Consider the following 18,550-nt stretch of genomic DNA (forward strand, 5'->3'; position numbering starts at 1 on the left):
TTGGTAAAGCAAGACAGAACCAGTTACAGCCCAGCCTGTTTGTTCTCTAGGGCAGCTGGATTCCCCACACATGGCCAACTATTCAAGGAGCACAGCCACCTTGACCAGGAGGGGAATTGAAGAGGTTTGTTAGTCCCCGAAGGCTAAGACACCACAGGCACCTAACCATGTGATGCACCAACAGACATTTTCTATCTGAGAGGAAGTCTGAATTACTGTATTGCCTGGAAGCCAATCTTGCTAACACACTGGGAGCTTGACTCATCTCTTGCTTAGAGTGGCTCAAATTAGCGTACTTTCCCCACATTAATGAAATTATGTCTAATCTAATCCCAGAGAGGGAAGGCAGAACTGCTCCTGTGGTTCACCACTGAATGAAGAACATAATTTCCATCCTTCCTAACTGCTAAAAATAAAAATTAAAACTAGCTCTCAAAGTGTGGCTGTTCCCCAAGATGTCACAGACACTTCTCACCCAGTCTTCTCATGATGAGGCTGGAGTAGTTCCCCCTTCTTCATGGCTCTGGAGGAGCCCACAGGTGACAGCAGAGAAACGTGAGGATCAGGACTTTCTGTGATCATAGGTTATAACATAATCTGTCAAGAAAGAGAGAATTATATGATGTGAGAGCCAGTCACTGAGCAGAGAGCAGGGCTCCTGGTAGCGCCGAGAGGCTCCTGTGAGAAAGTGCTGTTAATAAAAGATGCCATGCCCTGTCAGGTTGGTCTGTGATCAGTCGCAGCCACAGGACTAAAAGCCACCATGTACATTTGGCACTCTGCTTGCAGAACAAGAAGAAAGAGAAAACAGCCCTTGCTGCAGTGAGAGCAGAGAGTAAAGCTGACCCTGTCCCAGGCAGGGACTTACACAGAGTAAGGCCTGAAGAGAAAGCAAGGCCCATGTGAGGCAGGATCCTGGGCTGGACACTGGCTCGGCAGGCTCTGCATGTGTGCATGTGTAGCAAGGGGGCCAGAGAAGAAAGAGCACAGGCAGGGGTAGAAGCAGTCAGGAGAAGAGTAAGGAAGCAGGCACAGAAACAACAGGATGGGATCTGTCTGTGGCTGCTCCATTCATCAAGAGATGGGAAGCACTGAGAAGACAATTGACTTTTGTCCTCATGATTCTCTTCAGCTGGAAGTCCACTGCCAGGGCTCGTAGAGCTGACCCCTCTATGGGCTGCAGGTCAGTTATAGTGATGCCAGGCGTGGGTGGTTGGGGGCCACTCTGCCCCTGCCTGCTCAAGTGCACAGCACAAGCCATGGAGGAGAGGTTGCATCCCTCCATTTCTCAGTGGAATGCCTCAAACCCTCCAGCAGGTGAGGGTACCCCTCTGCCCTGCAGAACAGCACAGGCCCATTCCCCCAGCAGCCGTGGAAGGTGCCGGTGCTCTCAAGCACTGCCAGGCAGCAGGGACCTGCTGCTGCTTTGTCAGGGCAGGATTTTCCAGAAAATGTCTGTGGGATGGCAAAAGTCACTTCAGTAGGGCAGGCAGAGTGAGGGACAGAGAGCAGGAGCCAGAGGCAGGTTTGCAGAGTGGAGGAACCAGAGAAGATAGAGAACAGCCACAGCTGGCTGTGAGACAGCAGGAGACAGAGACTTTACAGAGGAGGTTGAGCAGAGTTTGCGGAAACATAGGCAAGCACCAAAATTTACTGGATTAAGTACAGGAAGATGGGAATTTTGCTTCCAAATAGTTTATTTTAATATTTGTCACCCATCAGGGGTGAATTTTCTTTCTCTGTAAAGTGATTTTTTCGGTTTAAGAGAACACTTTGGACACAGGAAGTCCCTTTGATACTTCCAGAAGAGCTCAGAGCAAAGGTGCACATGGATGTAGCTCACAGGTGGGTGTGCAAGGGGGTCTGGTGCCCTGGCTGGAGTGAGAGGGAGCCTCAGAAATCAGTGAGTTCTGTTCCCCCAAATGCCTGCAGGGCAGCTGTGGAGATCCTGTAACAGCCAGCTCAGGCAGCAGCACCTTTCTTCCCTGTCACTTCACTCTCGGAAGGACTATCTCTTTCCTACTGAACTCTTGTGATCTTGCCTGTTCCCCCATGTCACTGCCCTGAGGGCTGTGCACAGCATGTCAGGCAGCTAAACCTAATTTCCCTGAGCACCCTGGGCAGCTGCTGCCTGAGTCATGACCTGGACAGGGGACTGGCTGAGGCACAGCCTCCATTCCCCATTGCTCAGGGATGCTTGGAGCAGGAGAAAAGCAGCAGTCTCTCTAAAACACCAGGTAATTTGTACCTGGCCTGTAACCAGGAAACACTGAGTGTTTCTCCCTCCTTCCCCTGTTCTTGTGCTCCATGGCACACAGCAACAGCATCGTTGCTTCAGCTCAGATGCCTGCATTTGTCAGGCCACTGACACCCATGATACAAAACATGTGCCTGCACACTCAGCTCCCAAGTAACATGGCCACAAGCCTGTTGTAGGCAGTCTGCTGGAGGAGAGCACAAGATGGAGACAGAAAAAAACCCAAAACAAGTTAATATGCTTTTGGTTGATATGCTAGAGATGACCTTTGAGCATGTACTTGCAGGCCCACAGTACATACAGAGTATTTAGCTGCAGTCTTATATGATCACCAACAAAGAAACACTGGGAACCACAGCAACATGAAAGTTTGTCCTCCCAGCACTTCAGAGCTGTAAGTACATGCTGTAGCTACAGCAGGTGATTCCAGGTATTGAATTGCAATGGTCACAGAAGTGTGAGGCAATGGAAGGAAGGAAATGCGGATTTCTTACATGGTCACCCAACTCTGGGTCCTAATTTACCCTCTCCTAAAGGTACACAGCAGCCCTAATGTATCCTCTGCTCTCCTCCAGTTAGACCAAGAACTGAGTTGCCAGGTCTTTATCACTCCCCAGTATATGTGAGCACTGTGGATTGATGCCACGCTCCTTTGTTTACGCACCTGGGTACTTCCAGGCAATCCTGTCCATACTTACCCAAAGCTCAGGCTTTATTCTAGACCAGCAATCCTCCAGGACAATTCTGACTTATTCCAGGCCAAATAGCAAAGCAGAGATCAGTGTTGGCTGCTGCTGCAGCACATCACTGCTCCTCAATCACACTATCCGTGAAACATTTCCCTGTTCCCCTGCTCAGGGACTGAAAAGCTTCTAGTGGTTATGAGCCTCATGCCTTAAGTGAGCATAAGACTAAGGGCAATGTGTGCTCAGCTTATTTTCTACCCCGTGATTGTGTTTAATCAACTTCTTCACTACTTTGATAAGTGCCTGCTTGGAGACTTGCCACTAACCTTAATTTTCCTGTAAAATCCCCCCCAAGAACTTATTTCTCAAGGATTAAAGTTTGAAGGATAAATTATTTCTTCCCAAACACATCAGAACCGTTCTGCCTGGCTGACCTTCCCAGCAAAGCACCAGACGAAGTGTCAGGACGATGAAGCAGGCAGGCATAGGATAAGTAGCTCATTGCTGATGAAAAGCACTGTGGAGAAGACCATGTTCAAGGACTCCAGGAATATCAGGACAAGGGATCACAGAGCATCACAAGGCCTCAGGAAAAGAGGTCACCAAATCTGGCAGGGCTGAGTAGGTTTGCTGGTGCTGCTTTGCAGAGTTCACTGCAGCAAGATTTGCTCTATAGACTTACCAAACATGGACCTCTGTTCCATGAAATGGCGGAGAGCAGCTTGCTATTGTCTGGCCTCTCCTGCTTGATCAGAGACATCAAGTGAGACTGGTACATTTTCCACTTTTCACATTTACAATATCTCAGTCAGAAGCAAATGAGCTTCCGAGTCACGGCCATCACACCAAACTCCTACTTCCAAGGGAGGGGAAGAACTGCAGATCCTTACTCCATCTTGAAATAAGAGATTACACTAACCTTCGTGTTTTATTCTATTTGTTCTGAATTAGGTTTTGCAAATTGCAGCACTGAACAGAGGTTGGTTTATTCTGGACTACAATCTCCCTTTTATTTCAGAGATCCAGCCAGATAGAGGGATGCGAACAGCACATTTCAAAGAGCTATACAAAGGATTTTAGCAAGCTATGATACTGCTGTGAGTTTTGTGCTATCTGATACAGCTAACCTCATGGTCACAGCATGATCTGCCTACTTCCATGTCATGCACATCACTTCAGCTGCTTAGCAGAACACCAACAGTATCAAGAGAAAGAATGCCAGATGTTTTATTTTTTTCATATTAGAGGTTAACAAGAAAAAGAAAGGTGCCTTGGCTGTATTTGCTTTCTTACCTGTCCTCTTAACCAGAGCTGTGCTGCAGAAACTGGTTGATGAAGATAAGGTGATTGTAGTTAAATTTCTTGGGGCGTTTTTTGTCTGTTGTAGCAGCTGAAACAGGAACACGGCTTATATAGTGTCTGTTAATTGCAGCAGGAGAAGTACAGCCACAGTAGTTCCCTAAACTAGTACAATTTCCTGGGTTTCTTCTCCTTCCTAGGGTAAACAGCTAACCATAACTTTCCCTGAGTTTACAGTATTATCACTGCTTTCATTGTCCACTGCATGGCATAAATCAGGATTGCTAACAAGAGGAACGACTGCCAGATTGATTTCAAGGCCAGGTAATAAAGGGAAAAAAATAACCTTCATAGTCTGCTCACTGTATTTATAGTCCCTGTGTTCTCACCTTAAACATAAGCAGGAACCACAAAGTCCCAGAGACAGCTTGGCATGGGAAACCCCTGAAGACCCAGTGCAGCCCAGGATCAAGAGGTTGCTGAGAGCACAGGCAATTGCATTAAATTCTGCTGTGTTATGAGCTGCTTGCTTTGCCAAGTGATATTGTCTAGCCATTCTCCTCCTTTCACATCTCTTTTCCTAATCCTTTTTGGGATTTCTTTCTTGCTTCTCCAAGTCTTCCTCCATCTCACTGCACTCCACACAACAACTTGTTGTTAACAACTTGTCCAGAAAAACTGGTCTTGGCCACGGTCAGGGCTGGCTGGTCGGAGCAGCCCACAGGGTACACATGTGCCAGCCAGATGTATCACAGAACAATCTGTCCACAGTATCTGTTCATCACCATATGAACATCCTGGTATGGATCAGCTCAGTTCCAACAGGGAGAGTGTAGGAATCACCATAACTTCATGTGAGCTTCTATTTGGGTCAGATTGGCTCTGAAATAGTCTCAAGGCAGTGAAAAAGCCACTCTCAACATTTTATCGACTCACTTAAGTATTCTTGGCTTCTGTTCTGTGGGATTTTTAAGCTGTTTGGGAACTATTTTTATTGACATAAAAGGTTTCACCTGAGAAGCCCTACTGCTCCACACACCTGTGCACTTGGCAGCAGCGCCTTTGATGAATTTTTCTGGCTGCTCTCTTAGTCTCAGCAGCTTCCTTCTCCTTGTGTTCCTCCTTCAAAAAGGCTGTGATGACATGATGCTTCCAGCCTACCTCCAAGGACAGGCATTCCAGCACACTGATTTCAGGTAGCATTCTTGCAAGGTGTCCTGTGTTCCCTTTTGATTCCTTGCTTTGGGAAAGAGTACACCCTTTTGTCTCACCAATGCACCACTCAATCTCTTGGACAATATTGCTCCAACAGTCCTGATGATGATGCAGCAGAGGGATTGGAGCTTGAGAGGATTAACATTCATCTTGCAGCAAAGGAAGGCTGAGTAGGTTGATTCTGTAACAAATGCTCCTGTCACCAGTGTGACACCCCCATCAAGTGTCCCAGCTGGAGTTGCTTGTCATCATCAGCTGTGAAGCATCCCAAGAGATGGCAACACCCACCATCTGCCAAGCTTTCAGTGATTCAACACCCTGGTTGACCACAAAGCTCCTTTGGATGACTCCCTCTCAGGAGGAAGCAAGTCTCATTTGCAATGAAGTCCTCTCGTGGGACAGATCACTCACAGCACCCATGAACCTGCAGGGTACATCTGATTGACAGATGCTGCCCTTGTCTGTAACACTGTGAGCCACTCTGCTCCCCTCCTATGGCTGGAGAAGGAGTCCACAGGGTTATAACCAAGCAGAGACAATGCTCAGGCTTGAGTTAGCTGATGTTCAGGACCCAGGTGGTTTCCCCTGACCTGTGTAGACACCATGAACCAAGCATTCCCAGGCCTTTGGGTCATGCAGAGCAGATCTTGACCATCACCCACCTTGATCCTGGCATACACACACAGCACTCACTACTGGCCTTAAGGAATAGACATGGTCTGAGCACAGGCTCTGACCTTGCTCCATACCTGGCAAAGACACAGGCAGTTCTCAGAGGCAAACCCGAGCCAGGAAAACCTATCCATCCCCCTGTGAGATATCTGGGAATTATAAAGCCATATGTCAGCTCACTTTACAATCTGGCACCTCCACTTCTCCTTCAAATTCCCACTCTTCATAGGTATAACATCAGCACTAACTGCAGAAAATGGCTGCAATATGGCTACAAGTGAATTTGTTATTTCTTGGGAGGCTGGGAGAAGAAAAGGTTAGGGTTGTGACTTGAAGCTCAGTCCCAGCAAAGGGTCCAGCATCAGTTGTGACTTCCCAGTGCCAGCTCCAGACTGTTCTCCTCTGGCTCCCAGCTGCCAGAGGTGTGCCCCAGCCCAGCCCTGCTACGCTCAGTCAATGACTCGCATGCCTTTGTGAGGCAGCCCAGTACTGCCAGCCCAGTGCTCTGCCTCCAGCTGTGATCAATGGCACATCCTTTTGGAAAGAGCAACACAGATGGGCAATGTCTGCAGATGAAAAATGAAGAGGTGGGGAACTACACCTCAGATCATCTAAAACTGTCTTGATCCTCTCTGCATGTGTTTGAGGAAGGCAGAAGGGACAGTGCAGAAAAGGAAGGGCACAATGGGTCAGTTAAATATGAGAACTGAGAAGTAAATCAAGCCAGTAGCAGGAAAGGGTTGGCTGCTCCCTTCCCCTTGCAGCATGTGAGGAGGATCAACAGAGCCTTCACCTAAGCACTCAGCTGAATGTTGTCATCTTTTGCACATTTCAACTCACAATTTTCATTCACTCTCTGGCAAGAAAGAGGTAAAAAGCCAAGTCACACTTGATGGAAAAAATAAAATCAAGTCCTTTTTTTAATATCGCCATTTAACTAATGATTTAATCTCATGATTTGCAGGGCCTCAGTCATGATGCTGGATTTCTTTCAAGGTGGAAATACCCCTGGCTGAACCAGCAACACATGACCATCAGGGCACATAGAAACATAGCATTTCCCATGCCCAATTACACTGCTTCCACCAGTCCCAGAAGGACAATAGAAAACCAGTCCTATGCAGTTGGCTCCTTCAGGGTGGCTGAAGGTATTCCTTCTTCCTTGTTCTAAGATTGTCCCAAGAGTCTCAGCCTAATCTTTAAAATGCATAGGGCAGAGGAAAGAAATCACACCCCAATTCTAACAATAAGCTGTACGTCAAAAGTTTCTACTCCCTTCCTTATACTAGGAAGACGGTTTTTGCAGCACAGCCACAAATGTTAAACTTTGAGTGCACTAGTGGCTTACTGCATCAATCTTTCCAACCAGGCAATATAAACCTTGGCTCTCATCTCACTAGTGGGGAAAAAAGCCCCACTACTTAATTCTGTTGATCTCAGTTCATTAACTCTGCACTGGAAGCCACTCCAGCACTCCCCAAAGCTTAGGGTAGGTGGATGAGCAGAGTTCTTCCATGCCAGCAACGCATGTGAGATCAGAAGGAGGTCTGGTGGAGAAAGGAGATGTTGAGGATGGTAAAGGAGACATATGATCTCATCCGACACTTGGTTGGTCAACCTTGCTTGGTTACATCCCAAAGCTGTCAGGCACTTTGGCATACTGTTGGCAGAGGCAGGTTTGCCACGAGGAAATGTGTGCCAGCAGCACCAGTAGTCCTGGCCTGGCATGGATGGCCACAAGCAGTAACATTTCCTGTTCCTTTGGCTCTGGAGGCACTCGGCAATGCTTCTACAGAAAACCAGGCAGGACTGTGCCCACCACCTGTCTCAGTTGAGGGATGTATCCTCAGAAGGTCCATGTTTGTTGCCCACTATGAGGCAGTGGGAGTCCTGACAGGGAGCTGGTGCAGCTGGCCAGGCTCTGCCTCTGCATCAGTCCCACGGAACATCACAAGCTCTTCCCTACCTACCAAGGAGAATTTATTTTCTTCTTTTTTGCAGATTTTCAACTCCTCCCATGGGCCTCTCTAAACAACCCCTTCCCTTTCAGATGCTGATGCTTTTCAGCTGATTAAACTGTGGACCAGACCATGAGCTGGGTGTAAATCAGTATCGCTTGTCAATGCTAATTTACACCTGCTGAGAATTTCCCTTCCTTCACCATTTAGCAGAATTATATGACATGTCTTTTATCTCTCCGCACAGTTTAGCCTGCCATTCCCCTTTCCTGGCCCCCGAGCCTCCTGCTTTGCTCTGAACTCCCTGGAGGTTTACAGGATAAGTTGCTTATTTGCAATGTAAAGTGTCTCTCAGAACCACAGCCCCGTGCAAACAAACCCAGGAGAGGCACATTTATCCCTACTTGTGCAACAAATCCAGCCCCATCTTTTCCTGGCAGCAGTCCCCTAAGCACACACTGCGCAGAACTTGCTAAGGGAAGAAATGTGTCCCTTATTGCCATTACACAATGCAGGACTTCTCTGGGGAGATGCAGAGGACGGAGAATGAAAGGATTGATTCCACAGAGACCCTGAGCTCTTTCCTTTCTCATTGAAACTGATGGTGATGGCTTGCCACCCAGCTCAGCACCCTGTAGATTCTGACTGTCAATAGGCAGGATACCATTAATGACTTCTTGTTGCTATGGTGATATTGATGGATAGTCCCTGGTGTTGGTGGGAATCCTGGGAAAGCTAGCAAAAAAAAAAAAAAAAAAAAGTGGGTCAAAAAAAAAAGTGAGTTTGCCCACAAAGGGGCAGTTATGTGACATACTTGGTGAATTTAGTGGCACTTCACACCTCCTGCCTCCTACAAGAACAGCACAGTGTTCTCCAGAGCCAGTGCAAACACTCCTGCTTGCAGCAGGGCTCTGGTGCAGAGGTGCAGTGCTGCAAGTAGATTTCAGTACTAGGCATTACTTTTGCAGCTTCACTCTGGCAATTCATTTCATATACGGAATAACAATCTTGGCTCCAGTGAAATTACTTGGACCTGTGCCAGTGGGCACAAAGCCAGGATTTTCCCCAGCTCTCAGGATGTCTTATCGCAAGTGACAATTTCATTCAGCTGCTTCGATAGCCACTGGGAACCCCTTGCCTCTCCAGAACCGTTTCAAGCATGGAAAAGCCGCTGTTGCAGTTTTTTGCTCTATTTCCCTGAGGCTCAGTGCTATCCTCTCTTTGAAGGTGGTGTCATGGGCTCTCTCTCAGCTTCCTAATTTGCAATGCGCAGTTTAGAGAAAGCTTTCACCTTTCATCCCAACCAAGCCACTGCTGGAAACAACAGGCTGTGCTCCAGTCACAATTGGGTCCTTTCACTTTGCACAAGTGTTCTTGGGATTTGGGGCTCAGGAGCCATCTTCCTAAAATAACACTTCTTTCTTTGACCTTCCTTTCTCTGGGAAAATCATTCCTAATTCAGGTTGGTGACACATCAATGAAGAAGTGATAAAGCTCCAGTGGAACTCCCTCTTTCTCTACAGATGCTATTTATCTAAGTCCACCGAGGAGTGCACAAACTGCAAGATGCCTTATTTGGGGGATGATTTCAGTATGAATAGCAACTTTTAGAGTATGCTCTCCATCTAAGACTCTTACATTTTCTGCTTTGTTTTATGTCTAGGAGTACATACAAATTTACTAAAGAACCTTTTATTCCTAAGAGTAGTACCACTCTAGGCATGTATCACTCCATCACCTGATGGGCACTCTTAATCCAGAAAATTTTTATTGGTTTGGATCTGTTATTACAGAAGAATGATATCCACAGGGGAGCATTATCTATAGCAATACCATTACATAGACAGTTTAGCCAGTAAATGCCCCAGTGTAGATCAGATCCAATGGACGTGTCAGCTTTTCCCTCTACTTGTGGGTTCAGATCCTTTGCCTCCATGTGACCTCAGGAACCAGAAACAAAATTACCCTGCTCCTCTCTTTTGCATTTTTTGATATCCCTAGTTCTAATGGCCTACAGAGTCTGAAAGCACTTTACATCAGGAACAGATCCCAGGAGAAAAATTCAGTTCCTCTCTCTACATTACGTGTAGCTGTTCATCGAATTTACTGGGCAAGGTTCCTAAGCACATGGAGGCCGGACCAGCACTGACAGAGGGTCTCTCTTGTATAGCAACCCTTTGATCAGACTGTCAGCATCACTTATTTGCTTTTGTTTCATATTCTTCAGTGCTCCAGTAAGTTGTTTTTCCCAGTTGATTATCAAAGGCAAAGGCTGCCCTTTCAAGTTGGATTTGCACCTCTTCCCTTCCCCTCCATTTCAATTAGCTATGGAAATTACTTGGACTTTCTTTTTCTATCTCCTCTTGCCTGCCTGTCTGAGAGGCTTTAGGAACACTGATGGCTGGAGAAAACTCCAGCTGATGTCTTTCCTGTACGAAATGTTGTGACTTGCAATTAGCACATCTAAGTGCTCTGCTTGACCTGCTGCTGGCCAGGGTGGAGAGCACAGACCTAGCTGCAGTGTCCTGCCTTTTCCCCAGCCAGGAGCAAGGGGATGGAGTACTGTGAGTGCTATGGATGGAAGAAATGAGGTACCACCACAAACTGGTAGGAACAGACAAGGACAGGAATTGGTTTATTGCACTGGGAGACAGAAGGTGATAGGAACATAAAAGCTTCTTGAAATAGGATTTCTGCCTGTGGGGAACTGCTGTTCTACTGCGTTTGCAGCTATTACTTCTCTGCAAACAATTCTGTGACTGCAGAGACACAACAGGCAGTGAACTGCCCAGGGCAGCTTAGGGCTGAGCAGAAATGGCATTTGCACTGGGCTCTGGGTTCTTCCACTTGGAGATGCATGGGGAAATGTCTTTAGAGACAAATCCCAGCATGCTGGGAGGAGCACACATTCCACAGGACAGCTTTCCAAATGTGATTTGCCCTAAACAGCTGGTCACCAAAGGTTTCTCAGGTCACAATATCAAGACTTAAAAACACATCAGATGCATTCAAGATAGGAGAATCACTCTGGGCTGTATTCGGCCCCAGCTGGGCATTAACGCCCAGGTGACCCCACAGGAACAGGATTTGGAGAGATCAGACTGGAGGCAGTAAAGATCCATGGGATTTCTCACCACACACGAGTCTCCCCCAGAGACATCGTGTCATGCATGGTTTACTGGAGATGTTTTAAAGTCATCATTAAGAAACAAATTCCAAGACTGATTAATACCAACACATGTACTCTTGGGATATTCCTAACCACATCTATATATTCTAACTTATCAATATTGCCATGGGACTCTTTCTTTTTGGTTTTCTACCAGACCCTACACTATCGTGAAAGGTGATGGAAGAGGAGGCAGGACACACCCCTTTGCTTAAAGCCAGCTGTAAGAAAATGTTTTTGTTTGTTCAAATGTACTGGATACTTTGTGCAAGCTCCATCTTTATGCAGTGCAGGTTTGCAACTGCACATGTAACACGGTGAAGAAAATTAAGAATAAATGCAGCAATTTTGCAGCTCTTCCTAAGAGAGTGAGGGAGAAGGATACTGAATCAGATCCCTTCTCCATGTGCTGCTGGTCTTGAATATTGACATCATATAGACCTCATGACATTAAGCGTGAAGACCCACCCCGGATCCAGAATCACAAGACACTCCATGTCACTTCTTATGCCAGTAACTTGCTGCAGGGTCTGAAGCTGGCAGCTCCCAACCAACTCTGGGTTCTCACAGCCTGAGTTAGGTATCATTACTTCCACGCCATTTTGTAAAATATTCCAAGAGCCTAATGAAGGTCACTACATTCTTGTTAACCTTTATTTTTTTCACAACTAGGAAAAAATAAGACACAGATCATAGTAGCTGATGACAGCCCTTGCATGCACATTTATTTTACCAAAGTAGTGCTAAAAGTTGAACCAAGAGCAGCAAGGCAGAGCTGAGGGCAACCAGCCAGGGTTTTTTCATAATAACACAGCACCGAATGTGTGCAGCCTTGGTGGCTGTCACAAAGTGTACACACCTACCCAAAGCTGAACACTCCACAGCAAGGAAGCAAAACCACTCTATTGATACAACTTCATAATATCAATCAAAAAGAGGAAACATTGTCTATGCAGACATCTAATCCCTCATGGGAAACAGACATGAATCCTTTGTAAACACCTTCTTTAAGGAGTATTCTGAGAAGATACAGTAGAAATGCTGCAGCCAACATCATGGTAAGAGTCTCATGCAACACAGCATCTCAGGAAAGAATTTAACCTCAACCTCGTAAGTACTGGCCATCAACGATCCCTGCATGGAGCTATAACACCTCAGAAAGTTTAATTACCACTTAAGAAATGGAAGACTAAATGAGCTACGTGACCTTTCCCACCCCAGATCCTGTAGGTCAGCATTATTTAAGACAACTGGGAGCTTGAAAAGCTAAACATTAGTGTTGGCAGATGAACAGATGGATGGACTGCTGCCAACATAATCCATCTTCCCACTTGCCTCCATAGGACTGGGTGACATTCAAAGCTAACTACTTCCCTATGCAAAGAGAAATGCACGCGATGCAATGAGTAGGCTTTAAAAAGGACTCATCAGCTGGCAGGACCAGTGGCAAAATGCTTTATGGCTGCTGTTTAATGTGCAGGCAAGGCTGTAAAAAAGAGGCAGCAGGCTGTGACAGAAGAGGGAACTGGAGTGACCACAGTGGATTAGCTGTAAGACAACCTCTGAGCAAGTTGTTAAAATCTGTCAGGATGCTGTCGTTTTTCCTTTGTGCATAGGAGGTCTAAATCTAATTCACCTTTTAATCAGAGTAGATAAAATTGTAGTATTATCATCAAAGGGGATGCCTTATCTACAGCTTCATGAGAAATTTCTATCTCAACTTGGATTTTTTTTTTTGCTTGAGGCTCCATGAGTAAATTCTGCAAACACTGAAAAACAGAAAAGAGTGAAACAGGAGATTATTTAACACAGCCAGTTACTGTGCAGATATCAGCTCATCTGATGCCAGATGGGACTCAGTCCAGAACTTTCAGATCCAGCTCAAATACCTGTTGCCTGGGCAGAGAGGAAGCTCCTGCTCCCTGACTGGGGCAGGCACAACAGGAGCTGTGACACACTGTGCCAGTATGAATCGTGTCACCCTCCCTCAAAGAGAGGGCACTGAAGCCCACAAACTCCCACATACCCAGGACTTTCTGGTGTTCTGCAAGGATTAAAAAAAAAAAAAGTGAAACAATCTCCTACATCTACTAGCTATAGCAGGCTCTTCTGTCAGCTACTAGACTACAATGTAACTTTTCTAAATTGATGCAAATAACTCTGACAGGTACCTTTGTACCTACAGGACCCCAGAGAATAAAGATTGCTGCCTCTGACTGGTCTAAAATATAATCCAGATCAGACTGTATGTTGTGGGGTTTTTTTACAATGGCTGAAGTCTTCAAGATTTTCTACATCTGCTGGCAAACATTAGTTCTGTTGAAAAAGTCAGCCAGCACAAGCAAGTGCAGAAAAAACCCATATCAAGATCTGAACCTGGGACTCCAGATAATGAAGCTTCCTGGCTAACCCACTGGCACATCTGTTTCACTGAACTTGGCTGTGTAATCTGAACCAAAAAACCCACTTATTTCCATTTACTATTACCCATATGCCATCTCTAAATATACTTGCATATTAGCATTTATGCAACGTTCAGTACAAAATCCATATGGCTCCTTTCAGCAAGCAGCAACAAGGATAAGTTGCAAACTGAGTCTGGAGATGGAGCTTCTAAAGATTTCTTTCTAAGCACCATGTAACATTTGCTGTAGATAGACAGTGATGGAAGAGTTGTTACAACCCGCTCCAGATGGACCACGTTTTCTTTCCTGCATGAAGCTAAAATGGATTTCTTTTATATGAAATGTCTCCTAGTGATTCCTCTGGAACAGAATTTGGGTAGCAGAGCAGATCGAAGCTTAGGCTGAGGAGTGTTGTACAGCTGCCTCTAATTACCTTGACCAGCTTCATCCAGGACCTCCACTCTTGCTCCTGCCACCCACTGGCCTGGGAGCTGCATTTAAGCTCTTGCCTTGGCCCTTACTTGGCTTAGGCTCTGTGTGTGCTTGTCCTGATCTGCTTGGCTTTATTTCTTGGGTGACATCAGAGTTGTGTTGGTACTACAGATTTCTCTGAGGCCTGTTGGGTGAAAAAAGATACAGTTATGGGACCCACTCTGCCCTTCCTGTTTAGGTGCAATGGGACTGTGCTCCTTTTCCAAGGTTACTGTCTCAACCTGCCCACGTTGCCTGGCTTCTACCTCGCCTTCCTTCCCAGAGATGCCCATCCTTGCTTGCTTCCTGACTAGGAGTTTTCCAAGCCTTTGAAGTTGCTGAGTATTACCCACAGTTAAAAAGAAGAAAAAAATGTTGACATGGAATGAGAGTAGAAATTCAAGGGTTTTTGAAGTTCCCCTGCAGTGACCATTGCTGGGTGACCTTCTAGGATGTAGGAGCAAAGCAACTCAAGTCTGTCACATGTGGCCTTCTGAATAGCAAAGAGAGCCTCTGAGTATTAACAACTTGCTTTAACAGATAAAGGGTAAATATAGGTTGGCTGTCACTGCCTGCATTGCAGGAATAAAATGTGGCAACCAATGAACTTCTTCTGCATTAACCATCAAGACTCTAAGACCATTAAGCTTTCCCATCCACTGAAAGAGAAAGGTTTTGTGTCTCTAAGAGACTGCAGTCAGGGAAGTAAGTGAGGAGCCATGTGCTGCTGTTGCTCTTAGTCTTTTAGATGATGGGTTCTTAGCTCCACAAATTGTTGTATCCCTTGTGGACGCGTGCTGTGTTAGACTTAATCTTGACAGATAACAAGGAATTGATCACAGAAATAACACATAACTGGTTGCTTAGTTACCAATGATCACTCCACAGTTACATTTGCTGTGTGCAAACAGAGCCCAGTACAAACCAATTATCCCTCATTACAACTCTAAAATGTCAGCTTCAGAGAGCTGAAAACAACTGAGCCACGTAATAAAGGGAAATTTGAGTAGAAAAATACAAATGATAATTGGGAACTTTTTTTCCTCCCTATATGTTCAAATAGCCATAATCCTGTGGCTGAGGAAAGTAAATATATTGGTTTGAAAAAACCCCAGGATTCTTGTTTATTGGGAAAGTGAAAACAAGCATGTTATGTGTGTAAACACTGGGAAAGAAGTAAATAAAAATGACAAGCTAAGAATTGCGCAAAACTGATAAGGGGGGGAAAAAGATATAGGGAGAATTAAAGAGCTTCAGGATTAATGATGGTATAAAGGAGCTGAAATACTTTGAGTCCTAAAAATAGCATGGTGTCACTCCAAAAATGAAGTGGGGGCTGTGATGATTAGTGGGAATGGCTTGGGCATGGGAAACAGCCCTATGTCTGTGTGAGGCAGACTTGAAGAGCCAGCAGGTGCAATGGTTGCAGGATCTGCAAATATCCCTCCCACTTCTTGAAACACAGATACATGGCTATTGCTATTTAATACACTGGGAGGAGCCACCCTCATAGTTCTCACAATTAGGTGCTATTCTTTTATGATCCATCCCCAAAGAGCAAATCAATAAATCTCTCATAATTGTGACCTTCCTTTAGCAAGGTCTGTCTTTCATCTATCAATCAAACTGAGCCTTGATGCCAGCTCTGTGGATAAATTGCTGTGCTTGGATGTCTCACCAGCAGCACAATCATGAGATGCACCACAGACATGTTGCAGGTTAGATGCTCTGGAACTAACCTGTGCCTGAATTTATCACCAGGACTGTAAGCAATTCATTCTTAGCATTGCTTATGTCCAGCCTCTCTCCTCCTCAGCAATTCATCTTCCCTCTCCTAAAATACATTATGACAAAAGCACCTATGGAGATTTCTGCCTTCCTTGCATGTGCTGTAAAGTGCAGCTATCTGATCATGTCCTCATGACAATGTAAGTTCTCTGAATACAGGAAGAGTCAGAGCTGGTTGCAGCCACAGTAGAAATGGGTTTGGGCTGAACGCTCTGCTTCTCTCCAGTACAAACTGCATGTCTTGTGTACAGGAGAGATAAGGACCGTAAGTGTTACATTCTCTACAAAGCCCAGGCTGGAGAAATACCCTACCCCAAGTAACCTGCAGTTTACAGAGGAGAAGAGAAAAACCCGTTTCCTCCTTTCTCACCTCTTTATGCAGTGCAGCACAATGTAATAAAATTAAATTCTACAGGAGATGTAGAGCACCTTTTTGCCTTTGACTCCATTATGAATTTGGTTCCCATGTGGCCAGGAGAGAAGCAAAAAACAGAATGAGCACTTTTGAGGTTGATAATGAACAGAGAGAAGTGTGTTCCTGGCTATTCAAGAGATGTAGAGAAAGTGCCACAAGTGCTTCAATGTCAGGAAGCATTTTCTGTTGTTGAGTTTGAGCAGAAGCTCAGGGAAAGATGCTTTACCACAGTCACCAGCTCAGCTCGGTGGGAGCTATTGCTCTGTGAAGTTTATCAACAGCCTGGATGGGATTTCTGCAGTGTAGGAGAGATGCTGCTTGTGTTTACATTAGTAGTTGTGTATGCATTAATAGTTGTGCCTGGCAATGTGTGCATGTGTTACATTGATGGCTGATCCACACAGGTACTTCCTAAATGGGGTTGGTTCATAAACACCACAATGTGCCTGCTCAGGAGAAATATTAGAGGCGCAGGAACAATTCCATGAGACTGAGTCTGTGTGAAAGAAGGTAAGTGCCCTCTCAGCTGCTGTGGTGTCCAGGCCATCTGCCTGAAGGGCTACACTCTGCTCTGGGGGTCAGCATGTAGCAGCTGAGTCTGTTTCTGTAGATGCAAAGCCATCTTCCCTGTGCAAAGACAGCTTTGTGATCTCCTGAGAGATGGGGGAATTCTGTTGTCTCTTCTGCTCACTGTAGATCTACCCCAAATTAGCACTGTCTGCTGCTAATCCCTTGGTTGTTATCAAGGCCCTCAGGTATGTAAACCTGGACCAAACGAAAAAGGCCCCAAGAAATAATGGGCTTACCTCATCATATCCCAGCCAGCAGCACTGCTGAGAACATGGTGGAAAACTTGATTTATTAAAATTGATGAAGGAACTGGCTTGTCTTGAATAATTCATTACATATCAGCTGTTGCTGAGGTAATAGGAGCTCAGCAAGATCCTCTTTAGCACTGCACAGTGCCTAAAATCGTTAAATAAGATGAAGTCAAAGATTGGCTAGTTAAAGATTGAAGGGCTTTCTCCATGTGAAGGGAGAGGCCCTGGTTCCTGGTGCTGAGGTCATCCGGCTGTGAAAATCACCCACATCTCTCAAATGGAAGCCAGCCTGCTAATGTCACTGATATTTGCCAGGGCATGAAACATTCTGCTTCAGCCATCAACTTCTGCAGAATATAATGGCTCCATTTTTCACAATTCTTACTGGAATCATGTTTGCTTTTCAATATTCACCACGAGCTAGGGATGTCTGAGGGTGTTGGCTTGCTTTTCTGATCATTATGTATGAAAATAAATCAGCCTGGTACGCTAAGAAATAGGCACTACCATCTGAGTATGCAGATCTTGAGGTGCAATCTCTGCTGTTGCTCGGGGCTCTTGTCAGCATCAGCAGAATCAAATTACCCACAGCCTGGGCAGAGGCAAGGCTGGATTTTGGAAGCATGTCAGAAGCCCTGGAACAGAATCTTGCTAACTTAATCTGGTCCCACTTGAGCTCTTTTTCAACTCCACTGATGTCAATGGCAAAACCTTTTATAAACATGTAAAGCAGCAACAAAATCAGGCACTGTAATAAGATGGCCGATGCTCCTCTTCCTGTATGTCCTCCTGCAGAGGTCAGAGGAATTGTAGTTAATAAAGAAAGAGGAGAACCTGATAAATGCAATGAACATGCTCCTGCTTCACAGCTGCTGGTATGGGGTCTCCACTATCCACATTTCCAGACCTTCCCTGAAGTCCATCACTTTTTCCAGCTGGTGATGATGGAAACTGGCCTCATAGCCAGATCTGTTCTCAGCTCCAGCTTGCATTGCTTTCCTTTGTCTCCCACCAGGTACCTAGGAATTTGTGAGGTGCTGATGGTACAGCACCTCTAGATCATTGAGACAGCTGGACACAAGACAGCCTTTGATTTAAGATCCTAATGAATACAGAGATCACGATGCCTTGCTTATTTCCTCAAGCCAGATTTTACTTTCAGATGCCATTCCTGCTTCAGCCAGAGCAGATGATTTTAGCAAGGCCTCAGTGTCTGAAGTATGCTGGTAAAGGTACTCTGATGTACCATTGGCATCATGAGACATTTGACATAGCACCAGAAGACTGCCAGTTTGCTCTCCTCTCCAAAAATACTGCTTCATCAATCACTTGTGAAAGTGTTTTAAAAATTAAAGCCAACTTGCCCTTGCCTTGAAATGGAGGCAGCACTTTCT

The 18,550-nt window shown here is 45.5% G+C and overlaps 1 protein-coding gene across 4 annotated transcripts in view; it reads right to left on the reverse strand.

Moving 5' to 3' along the window:
* Nucleotides 1-18,550, reverse strand: part of LOC125328998 — a 45,672-nt gene that overhangs the window by 14,336 nt on the left and 12,786 nt on the right. Inside the window, exon 2 of one of the 4 annotated variants that reach the window (XM_048310349.1) lies at nt 476-597. The exons of the other annotated variants lie outside the window; for them this stretch is intronic. The gene's annotated coding sequence lies outside the window, so the exon portion shown is untranslated. The remainder of the gene's footprint in view (nt 1-475; nt 598-18,550) is intronic. 4 annotated transcript variants of the gene reach the window in all.

The sequence above is a fragment of the Corvus hawaiiensis genome, chromosome 7 (assembly GCF_020740725.1).
Source record: "Corvus hawaiiensis isolate bCorHaw1 chromosome 7, bCorHaw1.pri.cur, whole genome shotgun sequence".
Classification (NCBI taxonomy): domain Eukaryota; kingdom Metazoa; phylum Chordata; class Aves; order Passeriformes; family Corvidae; genus Corvus; species Corvus hawaiiensis.